This window comes from Heptranchias perlo, unplaced genomic scaffold (genome assembly GCF_035084215.1).
Source record: "Heptranchias perlo isolate sHepPer1 unplaced genomic scaffold, sHepPer1.hap1 HAP1_SCAFFOLD_49, whole genome shotgun sequence".
Taxonomy (NCBI): Eukaryota; Metazoa; Chordata; class Chondrichthyes; order Hexanchiformes; family Hexanchidae; genus Heptranchias; species Heptranchias perlo.
Window position 1 is genome coordinate 5,395,098 of NW_027139505.1, and position 25,667 is coordinate 5,420,764.

The window sequence follows — 25,667 nt, forward strand, 5'->3', positions numbered from 1 at the left end:
CCCACCTTGTACTATTCAGAATGTTATATCTGATATGCATTGAGTCCAACCCACCTTGTATTGTACAGAATGTAAAATGAGATATGTACTGAGTCCACCCCACCTTGTATTGTACAGAATGTAAAATGAGATATGTACTGACTCCACCCCACCTTGTATTGTACAGAAAGTAATTTTAGATTTTTACTGAGTCCAGCCCAACTTGTATTATACAGAATGTAATATAAGATATGTCCTGAGTCCACCCCACCTTGTATTGTACAACACCTTGTGTTCATAATATACATATATTACCTATATATTTATTAAGTATTTATATATTTTGAAGTGTATTTGCACAGGGGCAGCACGGCTGCAGGTCTGGCAGCCGGCTTGGACGAAATGGAGGCCAGCTGGGAGTCCGGCCCGGACAAAATGGAGGCAAGCTCGACCACCATTTTGGAAAAAGCGCCGCTGGCGCGGCTGCCATGCCGGACCAAATGGAGGCCAGCGTTGCCACCATCTTGGACAAAATGTAGGCCAGCTTGGCCACCACCTTGGACAAATTGGAGGACAGCGCGGTCAACATTTTGGAAAAAAGCCATCTGCGCCGCTATCATCTTGGTCAGATGGCGGCAAGTAGCCAACAGCGTGTCCCCAGTGATGCTGCATTGTACCCAGAATGATGGCAGGGTGAAGCCCGAGTTCCCAGGTTGCACCCAGTCATGCCAGAGTGATGCCAGAGTGGCGGTCTTTTTCTTCAGACCACCACCACAACCACCAACAACTTGTATTTATAATATACATATATTACCTATATATTTATCATGTATTTATATATTTTGAAGTGCATTTACACAGGGGCAGCACGGCTGCAGGTACGGAAGCCGGCTTGGACGAATTGGATGCGAGCTGGGAGTCCGGCACGGAAAAAACGGGGGCAAGCTCGACCTCCATTTTGGAAAAAGCGCCGCTGGCGCGGCTGAAATGCCGGACAAAATGGAGGCGAACGTAGCCACCATCTTGGACAAAATGGAGGCCAGCTTGGCCAACACCTTGGACAAAATGGAGGCCAGCTTGGCCACCACCTTGGACAAAATGGAGGCCAGCTTGGCCACCACCTTGGACAAAATGGAGGGCAGCTTGGCCACCACCTTGGACAAAATGGAGGACAGCTTGGCCACCACCTTGGATAAAATGGAGGACAGCGCGGACAAAATTTTGGAAAAAATGCGTCTGCGCCGCCACCATCTTGGTCAGATGGCGGCAAGCAGCCAACAGAGTGTCTCCAGTTATCCTGCAGTGAACCCAACATGATGCCAGGGTGCAGCCAGGGTTCCCAGGTTGCATCCAGTCATGCCAGAGTGATGCCAGAGTGGCGGTCATTACCATCAGAATGCCACCACCAACAACAACAACTTGTGTTTATAAAATATATATATATATTACCTGCATATTTGTGATGTATTTATATATTTTGAAGTGTATTTTCACAGAGGCAGCATGGCTGCAGGTACGGCAGCCGGCTTGGACGAAATGGAGGCCAGCGTGGAGTCCGGACCGGACAAAATGGGGAAAGCGCGAAGACCTTTTATAAAAGCGCCGCTGGCGCGGCTGCCATGCCGGACACAATGGAGGCCAGCGTAGCCACCATCTTGGACAAAATGGAGGGCAGCTTGGCCACCACCTTGGACAAAATGGAGGCCAGCTTGGCCAACATTTTGGAAAAAAGGCGGCTGAGCCGCCACCATCTTGGTCAGATGGCGGCAAGTATCCAACAGAGTGTCCTCAGTGATCCTGCAGTGAACCCAGAATGATGCTCGGGTGCAGCCATGGTTCTCAGGTTGCACCCAGTCTTGCCAGAGTGATGCCAGAGTGGCGGTCTTTATCTTCAGACCACCTCCACCACCAACATCTTGTATTTATATCATATATATATTACCTATATATTTATGATGTACTTACATATTTTGAAGTGTATTTGCACAGGGGCAGCTCGGCTGCAGGTACGACAGCCGGCTTTGACGAAATGGAGGGCAGCGGGGTGTCCAGCCCGGACAAAATGTTGGCAAGCCCGACAACTATTTTTGAAAAAGCGCCGCTGGCGTGGCTGCCATGCAGGACGAAAGGGAGGCCAGCGTTGCCACCAACTTGGACAAAACGGAGGCCAGCGTTGCCACCAACTTGGACAAAACGGAGGCCAGCTTGGCCACCACCTTGGACAAAACGGAGGCCAGCTTGGCCACCACCTTGGACAAAATGGAGGACAGCGCGGCCAACATTTTGGAAAAAAAAGGCGTCTGCGCCGCCACCATCTTGGTCAGATGGCGGCAAGGAGCCAAAAGATTGTCCCCAGTGATCCCGCAGAGAACCCAGTATGATGCCAGGGTGCAGCCAGGGTTCCCAGGTTGCACCCAGTCATGCCAGAGTGATGCCAGAGTGGCGGTCTTTATCTTCAGACCATCAGCACCAACAACAACTTGTATTTATATCACATATATATTACCTATATATTTATGATGTACTTACATATTTTGAAGTGTATTTGCACAGGGGCAGCTCGGCTGCAGGTCCGACAGCCGGCTTTGACGAAATGGAGGGCAGCGGGGTGTCCAGCCCGGACAAAATGTTGGCAAGCCCGACAACTATTTTTGAAAAACCGCCGCTGGCGTGGTTGCCATGCAGGACGAAAGGGAGGCCAGCGTTGCCACCAACTTGGACAAAACGGAGGCCAGCTTGGCCACCACCTTGGACAAAACGGAGGCCAGCTTGGCCACCACCTTGGACAAAATGGAGGACAGCGCGGCTAACATTTTGGTAAAATGACGGTTGCGCCGCCACCATCTTAGTCAGATGGCGGCAAGTCGCCAACAGATTGACTCCAGTGATCCCACAGTGAACCCAAAATGATGCCAGGGTGCAGCCAGGGTTCCCAGGATGCACCCAGTCATGCCAGAGTGTTGGCAGAGTGGCGGTCTTTATCTTCAGACCACCAGCACCAACAACTTGTATTTAAAATATATATGTATATATAAATATATATTACCTATATATTTATGAGGTATTTATATATTTTGAGTTGTATTTGCACAGGGGCAGCACGGCTGCAGGTAGGGCAGCCGGCTTGGACGAAATGGAAGCCAGCGGGGAGTCCGGCCCGGACAAAATGCGGTCAAGCGCGACTACCATTTTGGAAAAAGCACCGCTGCCGCTGCTCCCATACCGGACGAAATGGAGGACAGGTTAGCCACCATCTTGGACAAAATGGAGGCCAGCTTGGCCACAACCTTGGATAGAATGCAGACCAGCTTGTCCACCACCTTGACAAAATCGAGGACAGCATGACCAACATTTTGGAAAAAAGGGTGCTGCGCCGCCGCCATCTTGGTCAGATGGTGGCAAGTCGCCAAACGAGTGTCCCCAGTGATCCCGCTGTGAACCCAGAATGATGCCAGGGTGCAGCCAGGGTTCCAAGGTTGCACCCAGTCATGCCAGAGTGATGCCAGAGTGGCGGTCTTTATCATCAGACCACCACCACCAACAACAACTTGTATTTATAATATTTATATATTACCTCTATATTTATGATGTATTTATATATTTTGAAGTGCATTTGCACAGGGGCAGCACGGCTTCAGGTTCGGCAGCCGGTTTGGACAAAATGGAGGCCAGCGGGAGTCCGGCCCGGACAAAATGGGGGCAAGCGCGACCACCATTTTTGAAAAAGCGCCGTTGGCGCGGTTGCAATGCCGGACGAAATGGAGGCCAGTGTAGCCAACATCTTGGAAAAAATGGAGGCCAGCTTGGCCAAAACCTTGGACAAAATGGAGGACAGCTTGGCCACCACCTTGGACAAAATGGAGGTCAGTGCGGCCAACAATTAGGAAAAAAGACGGCTGCGCTGCCGCCATCTTGGTCAGATGGCGGCAAGTAGCCAAAAGAGTGTCCACAGTTACCCCGCAGTGAACCCAGAATGATGCCTGGGTGTAGCCAGGGTTCCCAGGTTGCACCCTGTCATGCCAGAGTGGCGGTCTTTATCTTCAGACCACCACCACCACCGACAACAACAACTTGTATTTATGATATATATATATATATTGCCTATATATTTATGATGTATTTATATATTTTGAAGTGTATTTGCAGAGGGGCAGCACGGCTGCAGGTATGGCCGCAGGCTTGGTCGAAATGGAGGCCAGCGGGTAGTCCGGCCCGGACATAATGGGGGCAAGCGCGACCACCATTTTTGAAAAAGCGCCGTTGGCGCGGTTGCCATGCCGGACGAAATGGAGGCCAGCGTAGCCACCATCTTGGAAAAAATGGAGGCCAGCTTGGCCAACACCTTGGACAAAATGCCGGCCAGCTTGGCCAAAACCTTGGACAAAATGGAGGACAGCTTGGCCACCACCTTGGACAAAATGGTGGACAGCGCGGCCAACATTTTGGAAAGAAGGCGGCTGAGCCGCCGCCATCTTGGTCAGATGGCGGCAAGTAGCCAACAGAGTGTCCCCAGTGATCCGGCAGTGAACCCTGAATGGTGCCAGGTTGCAGCCAGGGTTCCCAGGTTGCACACAGACATGCCAGAGTGATGCCAGAGTGGCGGTCCTCATCATCACATCACCACCACCAACAACAACAAGTTGTAATTGTAATATATATATATTATCTATATATTTATGATATTTCTTTCTATTTTGAAGTGTATTTGCAAAGGGGCAGCACGGCTGCAGGTCCGGCAGCCGGCTTGTACGAAATGGAGGCCAGCGGGGAGTCCGGCCCGGACAAAATGGGGGCAAGCGCGACCACCATTTTGGAAAAAGCACCGGCAGCGATTGCCATGCCGGACGAAATGGAGGTCAGCGTAGCCACCATCTTGGACAAAATGGAGGCCAGCTTGGCCACCACCTTTGACAAAATGGAGGCCAGCTTGGCCGTCACCTTGGACAAAATGGAGGCCAGCTTGGCCGCCAGCTTGGACAAAATGGCGGACAGCTTGGCCACTACCTTGGACAAAATGGAGGACAGCGCGGCCAACATTTTGGAAAAAAGGCTGCTGCGCCGCCGCCATCTTGGTCAGATGGCGGCAAGCATCCAACAGAGTGTCCACAGTGATCCCGCAGTGAACCCAGAATGATGCCAGGGTGCAGCCAGGGTTCCCAGGTTGCACCCAGTCATGCCAGAGTGATGCCAGATTGGCGGTCTTTATCTTCAGACCATCACCACCACCCAAAACAACAAAAACAACTTGTATTTATAATATATATATATATATATATTTCCTACATATTTATGATGTATTTATATATTTTGAAGTGTATTTGCACAGGGGCAGTGCGGCTGCAGGTATGTCAGCCGGCATGGACGAAATGGAGGCCAGCAGGAAGTCCGGCCCGTACAAAATGGGAGCAAGCGCGAACACCATTTTGGAAACAGCGCCGCTGCCGCGGCTGCCATGCCCGACGAAAAGGAAGGCAGTGTAACCACCATCTTGGACAGAATGACGGACAGCTTGGCCAGCACCTTGGACAAAATGGAGGACAGCGCAGCCAACATGTTGGAAAAAAGGCGGCAGCGCCGCCACCATCTTGGTCAGATGGCGGCAACTGGACAACCGAATGGCCCAGTGATCCTGCAGTGAACCCAGAATGATGCCAGTTTGCAGCAAGGGTTCCCAGTTACAGCCAGCCATGCCAGAGTGATGCCAGAGTGCTGGTCTTTATCTTCAGAACATCACCACCACCAACAACAACAACAACTTGTATTTATAATATATATATTACCTATATATTTATGATGTATTTATATATTTTGATGTGTATTTGCACAGGGGCAGCACGGCTGCAGGTACGGCAGCCGGCATGGACGAAATGGAGTCCAGCAGGTAGTCCGGCCCGGTCAAAATGGAGGCAAGCGCGACCACCATTTTGGAAAAAGCGCCGCTGGCGCGGCTGCCATGCCGCACAAAATGGAGACCAGCATAGCCACAATCTTGGACAGAATGGAGGCCAGCTTGGCCACCACCTTGGACAAAATGGAGGACAGCTTGGCCACCACCTTGGACACAATGGAGGACAGCGCGGACAACATTTTGGAAAAATGGCGGGTGCGCCGCCACCATCTTGGTCAGATGGCGGCAAGTATCCAACAGAGTGTCCCCAGTGATCCCTCAGTGAACCCAGAATGATGCCATGGTGCAGCCAGGGTTCCCAAGTTGCATCCAGTCATGCCAAAATGATGCCAGAGTGGCGGTCTTTATCTTCAGAAAATCACCACCACCATCAACAACAACTTGTATTTATAATATATATATATTTTACCTATATATTTATGATGTATTTATATATTTTTAAGTGTATTTGCACAGGGGCAGCACGGCTGCAGTTACGGCAGCCGGCTTGGACGAAATGGAGGCCAGCGGGGAGTCCGGCCCGGACAAAATGGGGGCAAGCACTGCCCAGCCTCCTCTGTTCCAATGAAAACAACCCCAGCCTATCCAATCTGTCATCATAGCTAAAATTCCCGAGTCCTAGCAACTTTCTCGTAAATCTCCTCTGGAACCTCTCCAGTGCAATTACATCCTTCCTGTAATGTGGTGACCAGAATTGTGCGCAGTGCTCAAGCTGTGGCCTAACTTGTGTGTTTACAGTTCCAGCATAACATCCCTGCTTTTATATTCTATGCTTCGGCTGATAAAGGAAAGTATCCCGTATGCCTTCTTAACCAACTTATCTACCTGTCCTGCTCCCTTCAGGGATCTGTGGACATGCACTCCAAGTTCCCTGACTTCCTCGAAACCTCTCAGTATCCTTTCATTATTTCTCTATTCCCTTGCATTGTTTGCTCTCCCCAAATGCATTACCTCACACTTGTCCAGATTGAATTCCATTTGCCACTTTTCTGCCCACCTGAATAGTACACTGATATCTTCCTGCAGTCAACAGCTTTCCTCCTCACTGTCAACCATACAGCCGATCTTTGTGTCATCCGCAAATTTCTTAATCATGACCCCTACGTTCAAGTCCAAATCGTTAATGAATTCGACACAAAGCAAAGGGCCCAGTACCGGGCCCGACGGCACCACGCTGGAAACAGCCTTAAAGTCGCAAAAACACCTGTCGATCATTACACTTGGCTTCCTGCCACTGAGTGAATTTTGGATTCAATTTCCCACATTCCCTTTGATCCCATGGGCCTTTACTTTTTTGACCAATCTGCCATGTGGGACCTTGTCAAAAGCCTTGATCAAATCCATGTGGACGACATCAATTGCGCTGGTCTCATCGACCCTCCTTGTCACCTCATCGAAACAATCCATCAAGTTAGTCAGACACGACCTCCCCTGAACAAATCAATGCTGACTCTCCTTGATTAATCCATGCCTTTCGAAGTGACAGTTTATCACGTCCCTCAGAATTGATACCAATAATTTGCCAACCACTGAGGTTAGGCTGATTGGCCTGTAATAATCGGTCTATCCCTCGCTCCCTTTTAAACAGCGGTACAACGTTAGCAGTCCTCAAATACTCCCGCACGACGCCCGTATCCAGTCTAGTTTGGAAAATGATTGTTAAAGCCTCCGCTATTTCCTCCCAGGTTTCTTTTCACAGCCTGGGATACATTTCATCCGGCCCTGGTGATTTATCCATTTTTAAAGATGCTAATCCCCTGAGTACTTCCTCTCTCACTACATTTATAAAATTCAATATTTCACACTCCTCCTTAAATTCAATCCCGGATCATTCAGTGTCCATTTAAAAGGTGTGTGCTGTCAGTCCTGGATCATTCTGTGTCTGTTTAAAAGGTGTGCGCAGTCAGTCCCGAACTATTCTGTGTCTATTTAAAAGGGATGTGCTGTCAGTTCCGGATCATTTGTGTCTGTTTGAAAGGTGTGGGCAGTTAGTCCCGAATCATTCTGTGTCGATTTAAAAGGGATGTGCTGTCAGTCCCGGATCATTCTGTGTCTGTTTAAAAGTGGTGTGCGATCAGTCCCGGATCATTCTGTGTCTGTTTAAAAGTGGTGTGCTATCAGTCCTGCATCATTCTGTGTCTGTTTAAATGGAATGTGCTGTCAGTCCCGGATCATTCTGTGTCTGTTTAAAAGGGATGTGCTGTCAGCCCCGGATCATTCTGTGTATGTTTAAAAGGGATGTGCTGTCAGTCCCGGATCATTCTGTGTATGTTTAAAAGGTGTGTGCTGTCAGTCCCGGATCATTCAATGTCTATTTAAAAGGGATGTGCTGTCAGTCCCGGATCATTCTGTGTCTATTTTAAAGGGATGTGCTGTCAGTCCCGGATCATTCTGTGTCTGTTTAATAGTGGTGTTTTGTCAGTCCCGGGACATTCTGTGTCCGTTTAAAAGCGATGTGCAGTCAGTCCAGGAACATTCTGTGTCTATTCACCGGTGGAACCGAGATCAGACTGCGAAATATAATCGAGCAAGGGGAGCGAGCAGGAGCGACGGGTTATCTCTAGAATTCAGATGGAGAGAATATTGTAGTTGGAGTTGATGGGTTAAATGTCCTGTTCGTGTACCTGTCACATTCTGTCACCTGATCTCAAATGTTAAGCCTATTAGTTGGGCCACAGCTCACAACCTTGTGATCTGGTAGATAGAGAACTGCCAACTTAGTCCAGCTGCCAACTGATCAACAGTCACACAGAAAGCAAACAACTTTTCCCAGGATATTTTCAGAGACTTCGGGTGGAGTTAAGGGTTAAATGTCCTGCTTGTGTGCGTGGCACATCCTGTCAGATGAGCTCATGTTTTAAAACCTGAAGTGGTGACAAAAACACATCCTTGTGATCTGAAAGATAGAGAACTGCCAACTGAGGCAAGCTGCCAACTGATTCACAGTCGCACAGAAGGGAAATTCGTTTTGTCCGTATATTTTCAGAGCCCCTCCCTGTGTATGTGATAATAAATGCAGCAAACTCTCTGAGTCGAGATACAGAACTTGTGCACTCCAGTTGTCTGATCCTGACTCTGAGGAACTCAGCGGAAGATGATGAAAGTCCTGCTCTTGGTATTTGGAGTCCTGGTGTTGACTCAGTCCATCAATGCTGAACAGAGGTCCATCAGAGTTTACAATAGTCTCGGAACTAACCAATGTAAGTTTCTCTGATCTCTCAGCACCAAGTTTTGTTTAAATTATTTTATTCTCTGACTGAAGCTCACGGTTTGATTGGTTAATTGAATTTTATTGTAAGAATGATTGAAGAATTTAACCTGAACCAGTTGCATATTTAAATCCACCGATTGTTTCCAACGCACCTGAGCAGGTATTGGGAATGGTGGGTGTTGTGTGATGATCTTAACAGACCAGGAATTAAAACACAAATTACTGGCCGGTGCCGAGTTAGTGGATCTCAGCCGGCGCTTTGGCCTGTTTGGGAGAATCTGTATTTGGCCTCAGTACCCAGCTACTACGGAAGGGGAAACTCACATTTGCTGCTCCCGATCAGTGCTACCTGCTACAAAGTGTGAGCGTGCGAACGGGATCAGGAACTGCTTCAGCCCATTTCTCCCACACTCACTGCTCAGACCCACAGATGAAGAATGGTGAATTGGGAGCGATACTGGAGGCGTCTGTGGAACCGGTCCTCAGACATGAGTCAGATTTTCATAACAAGAGGGGAGGGGATTGGATCAAAAGGGTTTCAAAACAGGTTTCTGAATCCTAATAATTCTGCAGCGTTCATAGTGATCTGAATATGAGGACAAGAACTAAGTAGAGGAGTCAAGCGGTGAAACTATCAATTTTCAGTCGCCGGGTGTAAGTTTGCCTCAGTTGGGAGTTGAGTGAACAAGTTTTGGGTTGATGTCCCACTGCAGTACATACATCCATGCACTGGGGGAGTGCTGCACTGTTGGAGGTGTCAACTTTTGGATGAATCGTTGAACGGAGACCCTGTCCACCTGTTCATGGAGCAGGAAACATTTGGTGGAATTATTTGAAGAGTTGGGAGTTCTCCTGGTGTCTTGGACCAACATCACTCTCTCGACTAACATAACGAGAATCCCCGCACAGTCTCAAATCTCATTTGCTGTTTGTGGGACTTTGCTGTGTTCAATTTGTCTACAAAACAGTGTCGGCACTTGAGAAATAATCCTTTGTCTGTGAAACTCTTTGGGCCCTTCCGTTGACGGGACAGGCTGCATATAAATGTCAGATATTTGTTTTCTTCGTCTCTCATCTCAGATAGCGGGAATGGTGGGCTTCATTCTGTGGAAAACCTATTGGGCTGCGCTTGAGAACAAAGATTGAGACTCTGCAGGCGGGGGAGGGGTCAGTGTGAGGTTTAATGAAGTACAAATGAGCTGAGGTTCACGTGTGGTCCAGAGTCAGTCCCAGTAACACAGACAGTCTCATCTTCATGTTTTCTCATTGTTCTTCCTGCCTCTCTGTCCTGAACGTTCAATTAATTAACTCTTCATTTTGGGTTTTAGATTTGATCTTCTACTGCAGATATCTTGGAGGAAAGTGGCATGAGGGCCCCTGTAACACAAACGAGGAGACACTGCGGAGATTCTTGCCGGATGGGTTCCAATGTTGCAGACCGAAGTAGTGAAAGATCCATGATGGAATCTCATCAGCCCGAGCTCTCCAAGTTCTCACTGAATGAAACCATCGTTCACGGGAAGCAGACTCTGTTTGATTGTGTCGATCCCATAACCCCCTGACCCTGTATTACTGCTGTCTGAATAATGGGCTGTACTCAGAAATAAAACTCACTGCATTGATCATTGCTTCATATCGTGTCTTGTTTCTATTTAAGACCATTGAGTCCGAGGATAGGGTGTTCAGGGTTATAATGAAGCTGCGGGAAGATGTGGGAATCGTAGGTAATGGGAAGAGGAGACCACAGCAGGGAATCTCAGAAGGTGCTTGATACCACATTCAGAAAGTTACTTGTCCCAGAGTTTCAGCACTCTCACCGTTCAGTGTTGAAGATATCTCAATTGAACGGGTTTTTTTCAGGCAGATTGGAAGGAGACACACATTACATCAGGCCCATCAGATTGCTGGATCGGACATTGAAGCGGGAGCTTTATCTGAATCAAACCCATGCTGTTCCTGCCCTGGGAATGTTTGATGGGACAGTCTCGTGGAACCTTTACTCTGCATCCAATCCGTCCTGCTCCTGCCCTGGGATTATTTGTTGGTGACAGTGTAGAGGGAGCTTTACTCTCCATCTAAACCTTGCTGTAACTGCCCTGGGAGAGTTTGATGGGACAGTGCAGAGGTCGATTGACCAGAGACCCATGTGAAGCTGGCAGTATAATTCGATGCTGCTGGATGAACCTGCTCTGGCATTAGTAACTGTCTCAAAATCAGTACTTACTGAACAAAATTGTTTCGGTTCAAAATCTGTGATTATAATCCAAACATCGCTCTTATTATAGAAGAATAAAAACAATATAAGAAATATTTAACTGTGTCGGGAAGCAGTGATAAAACATGTTCCACCTTCTGTCTCTCTCTCTGCCTCTGCCTCATCCCGAAGTATCGTTTTCTCTCACTATTTCTCTCTTTGACAAATTCATCTTTCTCTGCCTCTGATTTCTCTGCCTCTGAATTCTCTGCCTCTGTTTATTTATCTCTGGCCCTGTCACTCCCTGCCTCGTTCTCTCTCTTTCATTCACCTTTACAGGATCTCTCTTTTCTTTCTCTCAATCTCTCTCTCTCTCTACCTCTCGCTTATTTCACTCTGCCTGGTCTCTCCAACACTTCCTGCCTTCCTCTCTTCTCCATCACCCATTCCTCCTTTTTGCCTAGCTTTTATTCCCCCTCACTCCATCTGTATCGCTCCTCTCTCTTCTCTCTGCCTCTTTGCCTCTCACCACCTATGCCGCTTTCCTGTCTCTCACTCCTCTTTCTCTCTCTGCCTCATTCTTTTCCTTTCCATCTCTGCTGCAATACCTTCCCTCCCTTCTTTTTATCACTCTGCCTCATTCTCTCTCTCCTACCCTCTCTTCTCTCTCTCGAAGTCTCTCTCTCTCTCACTTATTTCCACCTGTCACTGTTTCCAATCTGTCTGTCACTTACCCACTTTCTCTCTCTGTCCATGTCTTCATTCTAAGTTAAGATCCCTGATGCAACAAGACTATCCCAACACAAACACTTTCGCACTGAGCCCAGCCTGTACTTTTCATGAGCTGATCACAGTTTCTGCAAACCTAGTTCGCAAATGAGCTGCTCAGGATGTGCAAGGCCCACCAGTGGGCTGGAAACTTGCAAGATTGTGCCATTGCTCGAGAGGGAAGCCTGCTTTTGGTTCTAACTTCTGCTGCACCTCTGCCTCCACATCTCATGCCGCCTCGATTCCTGAACTATTTTTATTGCCTTCCATTTTCAAGTGACATATACACACTCTTCTTTATCCATGAATTATCCATGCCTCTGATTTGCTTCTCTCTGTAAATCTTCTGGACCTTTTTTTTCCTTATTTTTGACTGCTTGTCTCTGTAACTGAATCTGTTTATTCATTTTCGAATTTGAATTTTTTGAACAGCTCGCAAACAATACCTGCTGTTCTGCGAAGCGTATTTCCACAAACAGAGATGAATCAAGGGAGCAGGAATTAACCTACTCATCGTTCATTGCACCTCCTCTAAGGCATGTGTATATTTCCTGAGGTAAGGAGACCAAAACTACACATAGTACTCCAGGTGTGATCTCGCCAGAGCCCTTTACAATAGCAGCAAGTCCTCCATACTATTTTAATCCATCCCCCTTGCAATAAAGGCTAACATATCATTTGCCTTCCTAATTGATAGTCGTACCTGCATGCTTACTTACTATGATTCACCTACAAGGACACCCAAATCACTTTTAAATGCCTATATAAGCACACGAGGGAGAAATGAATAGAAGTGTATGCTGATCGGGTTAGATGAAGCAGGGTGGAGGAGAGATAGAACAGGAGTTAAAGTTTAAAATTGGGTTAAGGCCAATTTTACTAAGCTGAGAAGTGATTTAGCAAAAGTGGAATGGAAACAGCTAATTGAAGGTAAATCAGTGTCAGAGCAGTCGGAGACAATAAAAGGGGAGATTCAAGGGTTTCAGATTAAATGTGTCGCCACAAAGATAAAGGGTGGGACTGCCAAATCAAGAGCCTCCTGGATGACAAGGAGCATACAGGGTAAGATAAAGCAAAAAAGGGAAGCTTATGTCAGACACCAAGACCTCAATACTGCAGAAAGCCCAGAGGAGTATAGAAAGTAAAATGAAATTAAATAGGTGAAATTAGAAAGGAAATTCGGAAAGCAAAGAAAAATAGCGGCAATTAAAATTAAGGAAAACCCAATAATATTTTACAAATGCATAAAGAGCAAGAGGATAACGAAGGAAAAAGTACGGACTACTCGAGATCAAAAAGGTACCCTTTGTGTGGAGGTGGAAAATGTGGGACTGGTTCTTAATAAATACATTGCTTGTGTCTTCACAAAGGAGAGGAATGATGCAGGAATTGAAGTTAAGGAGGAGGAGTGTGAAATATTGGATGGGATAAACATAGTGAGAGAGGAAATATTCAGGAGAGTGACATCTTTGAAAGTAGATAATCACTAGACCCGGATGAATTGTATCCCAGTCTGTTAAGAGAAACAAGGGAGGCAATAGCGGAGGTTCGAACCATCATTTTCCAATCGTCCCTGGCTACAGGTGTGTGCCAGAGGATTGGAGGACTGCTAACGCTGTACCATTGTTTAAAAAGGGAGAAAGAGATAGAGAGAATAATATATCCAGTCAGTCTAACATCGGTGATGGGCAAATTATTGGAATCGATTCTGAGGGATAACATAAACCGTCATTTACAAAGGCATGGGTTAATGAAGGGCATTCAGCATGTATTTGTTAAGGTAGGGTCGTGTCTGACTAACTTGATTGAATTTTTTGAGCAGGTCACAAGGAAGGTCGATGAGGGTAACACGTTTGATCTCGTGTACATGGATTTCAGCAAAGCTTTTGACAAAGTCCCACATGGCAGACTGGTCGAAAAAGTACAAACCCATGTGATCCCATGGAGAGTGATTGATTGGATCCAAAATTCGCTCGGTCGCAGGAAGTGGAGGGTGATGGTGGACGGGTGTTCTTGGTACTCGAAGGCTGTTTCCAGTGGTGTTCCGCAAGGCTCAGTAATAGGACCGTTGCTTTTTGTAGTGTATAGTAATGGTTTGGACTTGAATGTGGTGGGCTTGATCAAGAAGTTTGCAGGTGATACATAAATTGTAGTTGTCAGTGAGGAGAAAAGCTTTCGAGTGCAGGATGATATCAATGGACTGGAAAGGTGGGCAGAAAAATGGCAAATTGAATTCAATGCAGCGAAGTGTGAAATAATGCATTTGGGGAAGGCAAACATAATAAGGGAATAAACAATAAATGGGAGGATACTGAGAGTTTTAGGGGAACAAAGGGACCTTGGAGTGCATATCCAAAGATCCCTGAAGGTAGATAAGGTGGTTAAGAAGACATATGGAATACATTTCTTTATTAGCAGAGGCATAGAATATTAGATCAGGGACGTTATGATAGAATGTATCAATCATTGATTAGGCCACAGCTTGAATACTGCATACAGTTCAGGTCACACATTACAGGAAAGATGTGATTGCACTAGAGAGGGGACAAAGGAGATTTATGAGGATATTGACATGGCTTGAAAATTTTAGTCATGAGAAAAGATTGGATCGACTGGGATTGTTTTCTTTGGAACAAAGGAGGCTGAGGGGAGTTTTAATTGAGGTATGTAATATAATGATGGGACCAAATAGACTGGATGGAGATTACTTATTTCCATCAGCAGAGATGTCAGTGCCAGGAGACATAGATTTAAAGCAATTGGTGGAAGGATTAGAGTGGAGTTGAGGACAAAAGACTTCACCGAGAGGGTGGTAGGGATCTGGACCTCACTGCCTGAAACGGTGGTAGAGGCAGAAACTCTCAACTCATTTAAAATCACTTGGATGAGCACTTGAAGTGCCGCAACCTACAGGGCTATGGACAAACTGCTAGAAAGTTGGATTATGCTGGATATCTCTTTGCCGCCCGGCACAGGCTCAATGGGCCGAACGACCTCCTTCAGTGCTTTAACTTTCTATGATTCTATACCTTTATGTTTGTGTATGTGTTTGTCTGCAAATGTGCCTTGATGTATGTGTATGTGCCTTTATGTGTGTATGTGCCTTTATGTGTGTGTTTGCCTGTATGTGTATGTATGTGTATGTGTGTGTATGTCCCTTTATGTGTTTGTATGTGTATGCGTATATGTGGCTTTATGTTTGTGTATATGTGTGTATGTGCCCGTATGTGTGTATGTGCCTTTATGTGTGTGTATGTGCCTGTATGAGTGCATGTTTGTGTGCAAGTGTATGTCATAGAGTCATAGAGTTATACAGCACGGATAGAGGCCCTTCGTGTCCGCGCCGGCCATCAAGCCCTGTCTGCTCTAATCCCATATTCCAGCATTTGGTCCGTAGCCTTGTATGCTATGGCATTTCAAGTGCTCATCCAAATGCTTCTTGAATGTTGTGAGGGTTCCTGCCTCCACAACCCATTCAGGCAGTGAATTCCAGACACCAACCACCCTCTGGGTGAAAAAGTTCTTTCTCAAATCCCCTCTAAACCTCCCGCCATTTACCTTCAATCTATGTCCCCTTGTTATAGAACCCTCAACGAAGGGAAAAAGCTCCTTAGTATCCATCCTATCTGTGCCCCTCATAATTTTGTACACCTCAATCATGTCTCCCCTCAGCCTCCTCTGCTCCAAGGAAAACAAACCCAATCTTCACAGTCTCTCTTCATAGCTGAAGCGCTCCAGCCCTGGTAACATCCTGGTGAATCTCCTCTGCACCCTCTCCAAAGCGATCACATCCTTCCTGTAGTGTGGCGACCAGAACTGCACACATTACTCCAGCTGTGGCCTAACCAGTGTTTTATACAGCTCCATCATAACCTCCTTGCTCTTGTATTCTATGCCTCGGCTAATAAAGGCAAGTATCCCATATGCCTTCTTTACCACCTTATCTACCTGTTCCGCCGCCTTCAGGGATCTGTGAACTTGCACACCAAGATCCCTCTGACCCTCTGTTTTGCCTAGGGTCCTCCCATTCATTGTGTATTCCCTTGCCTTGTTAGTCCCTCCAAAGTGCATCACCTCGCACTTTTCCGGGTTAAATTCCATTTGCCACTGTTCCGCCCATCTGACCAACCCATCTATATCGTCCTGCAGACTGAGGCTATCCTCCTCACTATTTACCATCCTACCAATTTTTGTATCATCAGCGAACTTACTGATTATACCTTTTACTTTCATATCCAAGTCATTAATGTAGACCACAAACAGCAAGGGACCCAGCACCGAACCCTGTGGTACCCCACTGGCCACAGGCTTCCAGTCACAAAAACAACCTTCGACCATCACCCTCTGCCTTCTGCCACTAAGCCAGTTTTGTATCCAAAGTGCCAAGGCACCCTGGATTCCATGGGCTCGTACCTTCTTGACCAGTCTCCTGTGGGGGACTTTATCGAAGGCCTTACTGAAATCCATGTATACCACATCCACTGCGTTACCCTCATCCACACGCCTAGTCACCCCCTCAAAAAATTCAATCAAATTAGTCAGACATGATCTTCCCTTGACAAAGCCATGTTGACTATACCTGATTCATCCTTGCTTCTCCAAGTGGAGACTAATTGTGTCCTTCAGAATTTTTTCCAATAATTTTCCGACCACTGATGTTCGTCTCACTGGCCTGTAGTTCCCCGGTTTTTCCCTACTCCCTATGTGACTTTATGTGCATATGTGTATATGTGTATATTTGTGTTTGTGCACTTATGTGTGTGTCTGTTCCTTTCTATGTGTGTATATGCGTGTGTACGTGTGTATGTGCCTGTATTTAAAATCACTTGGATGAGCAGTTGAAGTGCCGCAACCGACAGGGCTATGGCCAAGATTTCCACCTTCTGCAGGTGGTGTTAGTTCGACCGTCCATTACAACCCTGCCACATTTTCACGTCCATTCACCTCGATTCCATTAAAAGTAATTGACAGAATTTTATGGGCTGATGGCATGCAATTTCCGAAAGTGCTCTCCCGGGGAGTGACGCTCCACCGCAAGTTCCACTGCCCGGATTGTGAGTCCGCTGAAGGTCGAATAAACCCCCGGTGATGCATGGGGGAGAACAAAACCCTGCCCTGCCTCGGTTGCGCGCTCTCCACAGTTTGTTTGGTTAGTTTCCCTGTTCGGGTCTTAGGCATTTTAACATTTTTGTTCTTGAAATGTCTCTCATTTACTCCGCAGACATTTTCATGTCACCTCTCAGTTCCTTAATTTCATGAACTGGATTCCAGTTCAGTCAACTCATGAAATTCCCTTCAACTCCTGTGTGTCGCCTCCGATCTGCCCTTTTCCCAGTTCCACTAAAACTGTTTTACTTTGTTTTCGGTTCACTCAAGAGTTGTATCCGAACCATTACCCTGTCCTGTGTGCAGATACTGACCGATCCGCTGGGTATTTTCACCGCTGCCTTTCATTGTTTCAGATTCACCATAAATGCAGTTTGATCCATTTATTTACCGTTTGGCCCGTTTCTCTTCTGTTACCTTCTATGATTCTAAGTTTTGATATCCTGTTAGTTCTGTGATGTTTAAATAATCCAAACTCATCCCGTTCTCCTCCTACTTACCCGATGTTCTTGTACACTGAAATGCCTCTCGTATGTTGACAACGTGCTGACTCCGTCCACCCCTTCTTCAACTGCCTGTTCTGGTCTGTCCCGATAGAATTTCGTCAACTGGAACAGTTGGTAACGGTCACACTTTGTCAAGACCTCAGTGATCGCAGTGTTCGGTCTGTGAACAACAATGGAGAAAACTAAACACATTATCGACCTTCCATCCGGTCGGTTACATTTCCTCTTACACCAAACGGGTGCCGCCTCCTGTGAGCCACGTTATCAAATATCTTCTGAAAACCCATATTTTTTTTATTTTTTTTATTCGGTCACGGGATGTGGGTGTCGCTGGCAAGGCCGGCATTTATTGCCCATCCCTAATTGCCCTCGAGAAGGTGGTGGTGAGCCGCCTTCTTGAACCGCTGCAGTCCGTGTGGTGAAGGTTCTCCCACAGTGCTGTTCGGAAGGGAGTTCCAGGATTTTGACCCAGCGACAATGAAGGAACGGCGATATATTTCCAAGTCGGGATGGTGACTTGGAGGGGAACGTGCAGGTGGTGTTGTTCCCATGCGCCTGCTGCCCTTGTCCTTCTAGGTGGTAGAGGTCGCGGGTTTAGGAGGTGCTGTCGAAGATGCCTTGGCGAGTTGCTGCAGTGCATCCTGTGGATGGTGCACACTGCAGCCACAGTGCGCCGGTGGTGAAGGGAGTGAATGTTTCTGGTGGTGGATGGGGTGCCAATCAAGCGGGCTGCTTTATCTTGGATGGTGTCGAGCTTCTTGAGTGTTGTTCGAGCTGCACTCATCCAGGCAAGTGGAGAGTATTCCATCACACTCCTGACTTGTGCCTTGCAGATGGTGGAAAGGCTTTGGGGAGTCAGGAGGTGAGTCACTCGCCGCAGAATACCCAGCCTCTGACCTGCTCTCGTAGCCACAGTATTTATATGGCTGGTCCAGTTAAGTTTCTGGTCAATGGTGACCCGCAGGATGTTGATGGTGGGGGATTCGGCGATGGTAATGCCGTTGAATGTCAAGGGGAGGTGGTTAGACTCTCTCTTGTTGGAGATGGTCATTGCCTGGCACTTATCTGGCGCGAATGTTACTTGCCACTTATCAGCCCAAGCCTGGATGTTGTCCAGGTCTTGCTGCATGCAGGCTCGGACTGCTTCATTATCTGATGTGTTGCGAATGGAACTGAACACTGTTCAGTCATCAGCGAACATCCCCATTTCTGACCTTATGATGGAGGGAAGGTCATTGATGAAGCAACTGAAGATGGTTGGGCCGAGGACACTGCCCTGAGGAACTCCTGCAGCAATGCCCTGGGGCTGAGATGATTGGCCTCCAACAACCACTACCATCTTCCTTTGTGCTCGGTATGACTTCAGCCACTGGAGAGTTTTCGCCCTGATTCCCATTGACTTCAATTTTACTCGGGCTCCTTCGTGCCACACTCGGTCAAATGCTGCCTTGATGTCAAGGGCAGCCACTCTCACCTCACCTCTGGAATTCAGCTCTTTTGTCCATGTTCGGACCAAGGCTGTAATGAGGTCTGGAGCCGAGTGGTCCTGGCGGAACCCAAACTGAGCATCGGTGAGCAGGTTATTGGTGAGTAAGTGCCGCTTGATAGCACAGTCGACGAAACCTTCCATCACTTTGCTGATGATTGAGAGTAGACTGATGGGGCGGTAATTGGCCGGATTGGATTTGTCCTGCTTTTTGTGGACAGGACATACCTGGGCAATTTTCCACATTGTCGGGTGGATGCCAGTGTTGTAGCTGTACTGGAACAGCTTGGCTAGAGGCGCAGCTAGTTCTGGAGCACAAGTCTTCAGCACTACAGCTGGGATGTTGTCGGGGCCCATAGCCTTTGCTGTATCCAGTGCACTCAGCCGTTTCTTGATATCACGTGGAGTGAATCGAATTGGCCGAAGACTGGCTTCCGTGATGGTGGGGATATCGGGAGGAGGCTGAGATGGATTATCCACTCGGCACTTCTGGCCTGAAGATGTACCGCATGTGTTACAATCCATTGATCTATATAGTCACGTCTCAATAAGGCGGTATCAAATTTGTCAACTACAATGTCAAATGTCTAGATAATCCGTTCCAGCCTTGACTGAATCTTAAATGATTCGTCGTGAAATTACAGATTCGAGAAGTTTGCCCACAAATGACGTTGTCTAATTGGTCTCTAGTTATCTGATTGCCACATTCTCCCTGTTTTAACACAGACATGACTTGGTCACTTTCAGTCCACCTGGATATTTTCATTAACAATTGTGTTCTCAAAAATTGTGAGTTTTGAAAAATTGTGGTCAGAGTCCCTCCGATCTGCTCTGTGACTTCCTTTAACAGCCTCGGGTGCGTTATCTCTGAGCTCAGTGATTAATCCACCTCGGCTATTAAATTCAGAGCCAAATCCTTCTCCACAATTGTCTCGAAATATGGCTCCACATCCTCCTCAGTCTCGCTGAAGATGCTGTATCGACACCTTTGTATGGAATACTTTTACTGCAGATAGTTTGATACTGTGATACCTTGATTCATTGAAACCAACATTTTCACATCTGCCATCATTTTTAGAAACTGAAGGAAATATTTTATTTCGCCCCAAAAGTTCATCCAATCCAGCCCTGTCTGATTGATACCAGATCACATCTCTCAAGAGTCTGACTTTCCAAACGTGTTTGGAATGATTTTTAGATTCACAGTCACAACACACAATCTGAACTCCAATTCACTGGAATGTTGACACGGTCTCGTTTTTTTTTAATTTTTAGATATCAAGTTACATCTTCTGTCACTACTTCAAAAACCTCCTTCCTTTTTTCTTGCTAATAACTTTTCACTATTTCATAAAACATCTATTCCTGCTCCAACAGTTTTATTATTTCCACTCTCTCGTCTCAGATCCGGATATTTCACACGCTCCAGTCTTATCAGGTGAAACCCTCCCACTGCTCCATATACCCAGTCTGTCAAACCGTTTTTGCTGGTTGGTTCAGATCGTAACCGTCCCTTCCCTTCTTCCTGAAATCACCCTAGTGTCCCAAGAACATGAACCCTTCACTCCTTCTCCAGCCCCGCTGCCACACATTCACCAGACTCATGTTGTTCTCAGTAAGTGCCCAGTTCAAAACAATTCGGAGTTCACCACCCTGTGGCCTTGTTTTTCAGCCCAGAGCTCAAATTTTAATTTTCCCTTTATAAACGTAATTCTAACCGTGTTATACATTCGACCATGACAATTTTCCTCTCTCCTTTCCTTTCTCGAGATGGTACCACCTGTTCCAGGAAGTTCTTCCCTCTGGCACCAGGGCGGCAACGTATCATTTGGACCTGCTCAGGTCTGCAGAAGAGTCTGTGTATTCCCCTGACTATGGAATCTCGCACCACTCTCGCTCTACTATTCCTGTGCCCCACCTGCCTCTCACCTCTCTCCCACTCGGGCTGCCTCCCACTGCTCCCTGGTTTCACACTGTTACTCAGGAAGACCAATCTGAGTGACTGTTTCTATCCACCTTACAGTCCATAAAATCAGGTGTCTATTGGACAGTTCCAATAATGAGATCCCTCCAACTGTGACTGCACTGGCCCGGCAGATGTTCACTCACTTTCGTTTATCAACGCACCATATGCTCGGTTTCTACTTCCTGTTTGAGCAACAGGATCTTGTTCATGATCTGGACCGTTCATCAGGACACAATTGATATTTTAAAGATTGTTCTGAACCTACCGGTGTCTATTCTCATTCTTGTTGAAGATTTTGGATCTTCTCCCCTGTTTGGACCTTCAGCCATGGTGTTGACAGGCGTTCCAAAAATGTGATGCTCTGTAATAAATATATTAATTGGAGGGTTAGACTGAAATATTAAAATGAGAGGGAGGAACGTTGCGTTGTTAAAAGTGATATCAAGTCCCTCCTTCCCCATTAGTACAACAGCTGTTAGCTCTGGGATCGAGCATTTTCCGACTGTTACGATCAACTCTCCACATCAGGTGCGGCGCAGACAGCTGCCCAGTGAAACCCAATGAGTCCCGCTGATCTCCACAACCCAGTTCTCGACGGCCGAGATTCTGCACTGGGAGCACCAATTGGTAAGATTTACTTACGTTGCAGGCCAGCACCAGACTTATTCCTGAGGTAGTGAATATTCTGGAGGGCAATATGGAGCGAGGTGATGAACTAAATGATCCTTCACTCAGTTTTACCCAGTCTGGCGCTATTGTAATATTTTATTCACAGATTTGTTTTTAATAGTTTTGATTTGTTGAGTTTTGATGTTAAATTCTGTGATTTCATGCATCTGATATCTATCGACACACCCAAATGGAGCTGGGTGTGATTTCTCAACTCTCGATGGGTACTGACATTGTCCGTATATTCATGGAGATGTGTTTTGGTTGGTGGTTCCATTTGGATATATTTACCATATCTCTCATGGTATCAGGACCTGACTAAAGAGCACTGCAGGAGGTGAGGAATTTTACACCGTTCTACGAATATTAACACTAATGTATAATGTTATGAATTGTGTAACTTTAAACAGGTGCTGCACATTGATTGTTGGACTGTTTGTCGGGGTCTTACAATCTCAGAAAAAGCACAAATATATAAGTTGTGGATTCGACTGTTATTTTACTATCATAATTGTCCACTTGTGCGTGTGCCTCCCTCTGTGTGCGCACAGGCAAGAGCAACTAATCAAACTATCAGTCACTGTACTATCCTTTCCACACTGTGGAAATGTAAAAGCGATTAATCTCAGTCAGTAATTTCTTCAAACTATGGTTGAAGTTATTCGCTGACAGTTGTGTGATAACAAGATTAAATTGTGCAGTTACTCTTTTGTCAAATTAGTGATGGACTTTCCTAACTTTTGGTAATTTCAATAGTTACTTTTATATAAAGATTAATGATGGACCATCCGACCTGTTGGTAATTTCAGTCGATGCTTTTTATATAGAGATTGTGATGGTCACTCCTAGCTGTTTGTAATTTCAGTCGTTACTTCTATATAAAGAATAGTGATGGACCCTCCTCCTTGTTGGTATTTTGAGGAGTTACCTTTATATTAAAATAAGTGATGCACACAAGTGACGCTCCTACCTGTTGGTAAATTACTGTTACTTTTCATAAAAAGTTTAGTGTTGACTCTTCTGCCTGTTGGTAATTTCAGTTGTTACTTTTTTGGATAAAGATTCGTGATGGACCCTCCTCCCTGTTGGTAATTTCAGGATTTACTTTTTATCTGAAGTTTAGTGATGGACCCTCCTCCCTGTTGGTAATTTTAGTGGTTACTTTTTATATTATGCTTCGTGATGGACCCTCCTCCATATTGGTAATTTCAGTCGTTGCTTTTTTATCTAAAAATTAGTGATGGATCCTCCGACCTGTTGTTTATTTCAGTAGTTACTTTTTAGAAAAAAAATAAAGATTAGTGATGGACCACCCTCCCTGTTGGTAATTTTACTTCATACTTTTTATATAAAGATTAGTAATTGATGCTCCTAGCTTTTGGTAACTTTAGTAGTAACGTTTTATATAAGGTTTAGTGTTGGACCCTCCTTCCTGTTGTTAATTTCAGTCGTTACAATTACGTAAAGATTAGTGATGGACCCCACAATATGTTGGCAATTTCAGGAGTTACTTGTTATATAAAGATTAGTGATGGATCCTGCTACCTGTTAGTAATTTGACTTTGCACTTTATATATAAAGATTAGTGATGGACCCTCCTACTTTTTGGTAATTTCACTAGCAACCTTTGAAATTAAAGTTAATGTTGGACCCTCCTACCTTTTGATAATTTCATTGGTTACTTTCCATATGAAAATTAATGATGGGCCCTCATCCCTGTTGGTAATTTCAGTAGCTACTTTTTATATAAAGATACGTGATGGATGCTCCGACCTGTTGGCAATTGCAATAGTAACTTTTATATAAAGATTAGTGATGGAGCCTCCTTCCTATTGGTAATTCCAGTTGTTACTTTTATATAAAAATTAGTGATGGACACTCCTACCTGTTGGTAATCTTAGTGGTTACTTTTTATATCAAGTTTATTGTTGGACCCTCCTCCATGTTGGTAATTTCAGGCGTTTCCTTTTTATATAAAGATGAGTAATGGACCCTCCTTCCTATTGGTAATTCCAGTTGTTACTTTGATTCAAAAATTAGTGATGGACACTCCAACCTGTTGATATTCTTAGTGGTTACTTTTCATATAAAGTTTATTGTTGGACCATCGTCCATGTTGGTAATTTCAGTCGTTACTTTTTATATAATGATTAGTGATGGACCTTCCTAATTGTTGGTAATTTCAGTGTTTACTTTCCATAAAAAGATCAATGATGGACCCTCCACCTGTTGGCAAATGCAGTAGTTATTTTTTATATCATAATTAGTGTTGGCAATTTCAGTAATTACTTTTCATATAAAGATTAGTGATGGACCATACTCCCTGTTCGTAATGTAAGTGGTTCCTGTTTGGACAAAGATTAGTGATGGACCCTTCTCCCTGTTGGTAATTTCAGCATTTGCATTTTCTTTAACGACGAGTGATGGACCCTCTTCCATGTTGTTAATTTCAGCAGTTACTTTTTATATAAAGATTAGTGATGGAGTCTCCTACCTGTTGGTAAATTGAGTTGTTACTTTTTATACAAAGTTTTGTGATCGGACCTTCCTAACTGTTGATATTAAAAGCAACATCTCAAATTACCACGATTAACGATCAGGAAACACCGATCTGTGTGAGAGATGGTTTCAGCCCTGAACAGGTTTACCTTTAAAACATTCCCGAAGTGTGTTTCTGTCTGAAGGAGCGGCGTCTCTTTCTTCAGTTGAGCCAGTTTAACAAATAACATCCTCAATAAAAAAATTTAGAAAAAAACAGAAGTCCCTGCTCCATTCTCCCATCGAATTCGCATTAAACGAATTAATTATAATGAATCAGGAACAAGTGTTCGCTCCAACTTTGCTCCTATCCTGTGATTGGATCACGTTCAGTTCGGCCTCGGGTAACCATAGGCTGATTTTCCAGGTGCCCGGCAGAGAGCAATAATCGGCCATTGCGAATGTGTTAACCCTTTCCTGAGCTGAACTGTGTGTTCCATCAGTCTTTGATCAGTTCAATAAATTGCACCGGGCACAAAACAGTTCAGTGAGTAAAGAGAGCCACTGTTACAGTTAAAAATAAATGCATATGGAGTGAGAACGGACAGTTTACCACCCCTGTTTACTGAATATCAAATTTTAACATGTGGAGTAGGCAGCGCTGGACTCGGATGGTGCAAATCTCCAGAATTCGTGTTCCTGCTTTCTTTTCCTATAACCGCTTTAAAATGTGCCTGTGGGCAGATTGGTGGGGTATGAAGGGATAAACCCTGCAATTACCGGTGTAAAATAGCCGGCCTTCAGTCAGTGTCTGAGCGAACAATTAGTGAATTGTTCCATCCGCGAGGAATCGAGAGCTCAGGACGACAGGGGAACATATCTGACCGCGGGAAATCGACTTTAGAAAAGAAGAAGGGGCAGAAAAAGTTAATTAAAAACAAATTGACACTATATTAACCTTACCTTGATACCGCAAGGATTTTCCTTCCATCAATGTCCGTGTCGATTTTGCAAATCATATCCTTGTCATTTCATTGTAATCAATCGAGCACACGTTCTTTGCATCATTTCTTCAGTTCACAACTTGGGAGTTTGATCTGATCCTTGTTATGTGAGATTCAGGGCTCCGCCCTCCGTGAAAGCAGCTGCCAGACATCAGGATGTGTTTCAACACAAACATTCCACATTTCTTTCAGAACAGGGAGCGGCCTTTCTGGTTGAATCAATTCGAACCGGGTTGACAATTCGCTGCAAAGTCAATTGTGAACAAAGTCAGCTATAAATTTTACTTTTTCTCTTCTTGTTCCAGGGAAATTCAGTAAAACAGATACTTTCTCAGAAATAAATTGTTATATTTGTATCAGTGACATTGTTTGCTGAAGACCCATCGATTTTC

At 45.5% G+C, this 25,667-nt stretch overlaps 1 long non-coding RNA gene across 2 annotated transcripts in view; it reads right to left on the reverse strand.

Moving 5' to 3' along the window:
* The window catches only part of LOC137313861 (uncharacterized), a 77,271-nt gene that overhangs the window by 30,804 nt on the left and 20,800 nt on the right, over positions 1 to 25,667 (reverse strand). Inside the window, exons 5-7 of one of the 2 annotated variants that reach the window (XR_010961102.1) lie at positions 25,235 to 25,519; positions 21,390 to 21,485; positions 17,667 to 17,832 (exon numbers count right to left, since the gene is read on the reverse strand). This is a non-coding gene — a long non-coding RNA (uncharacterized lncRNA). The remainder of the gene's footprint in view (positions 1 to 17,666; positions 17,833 to 21,389; positions 21,486 to 25,234; positions 25,520 to 25,667) is intronic. The other variant, XR_010961103.1, reaches the window with a different exon arrangement.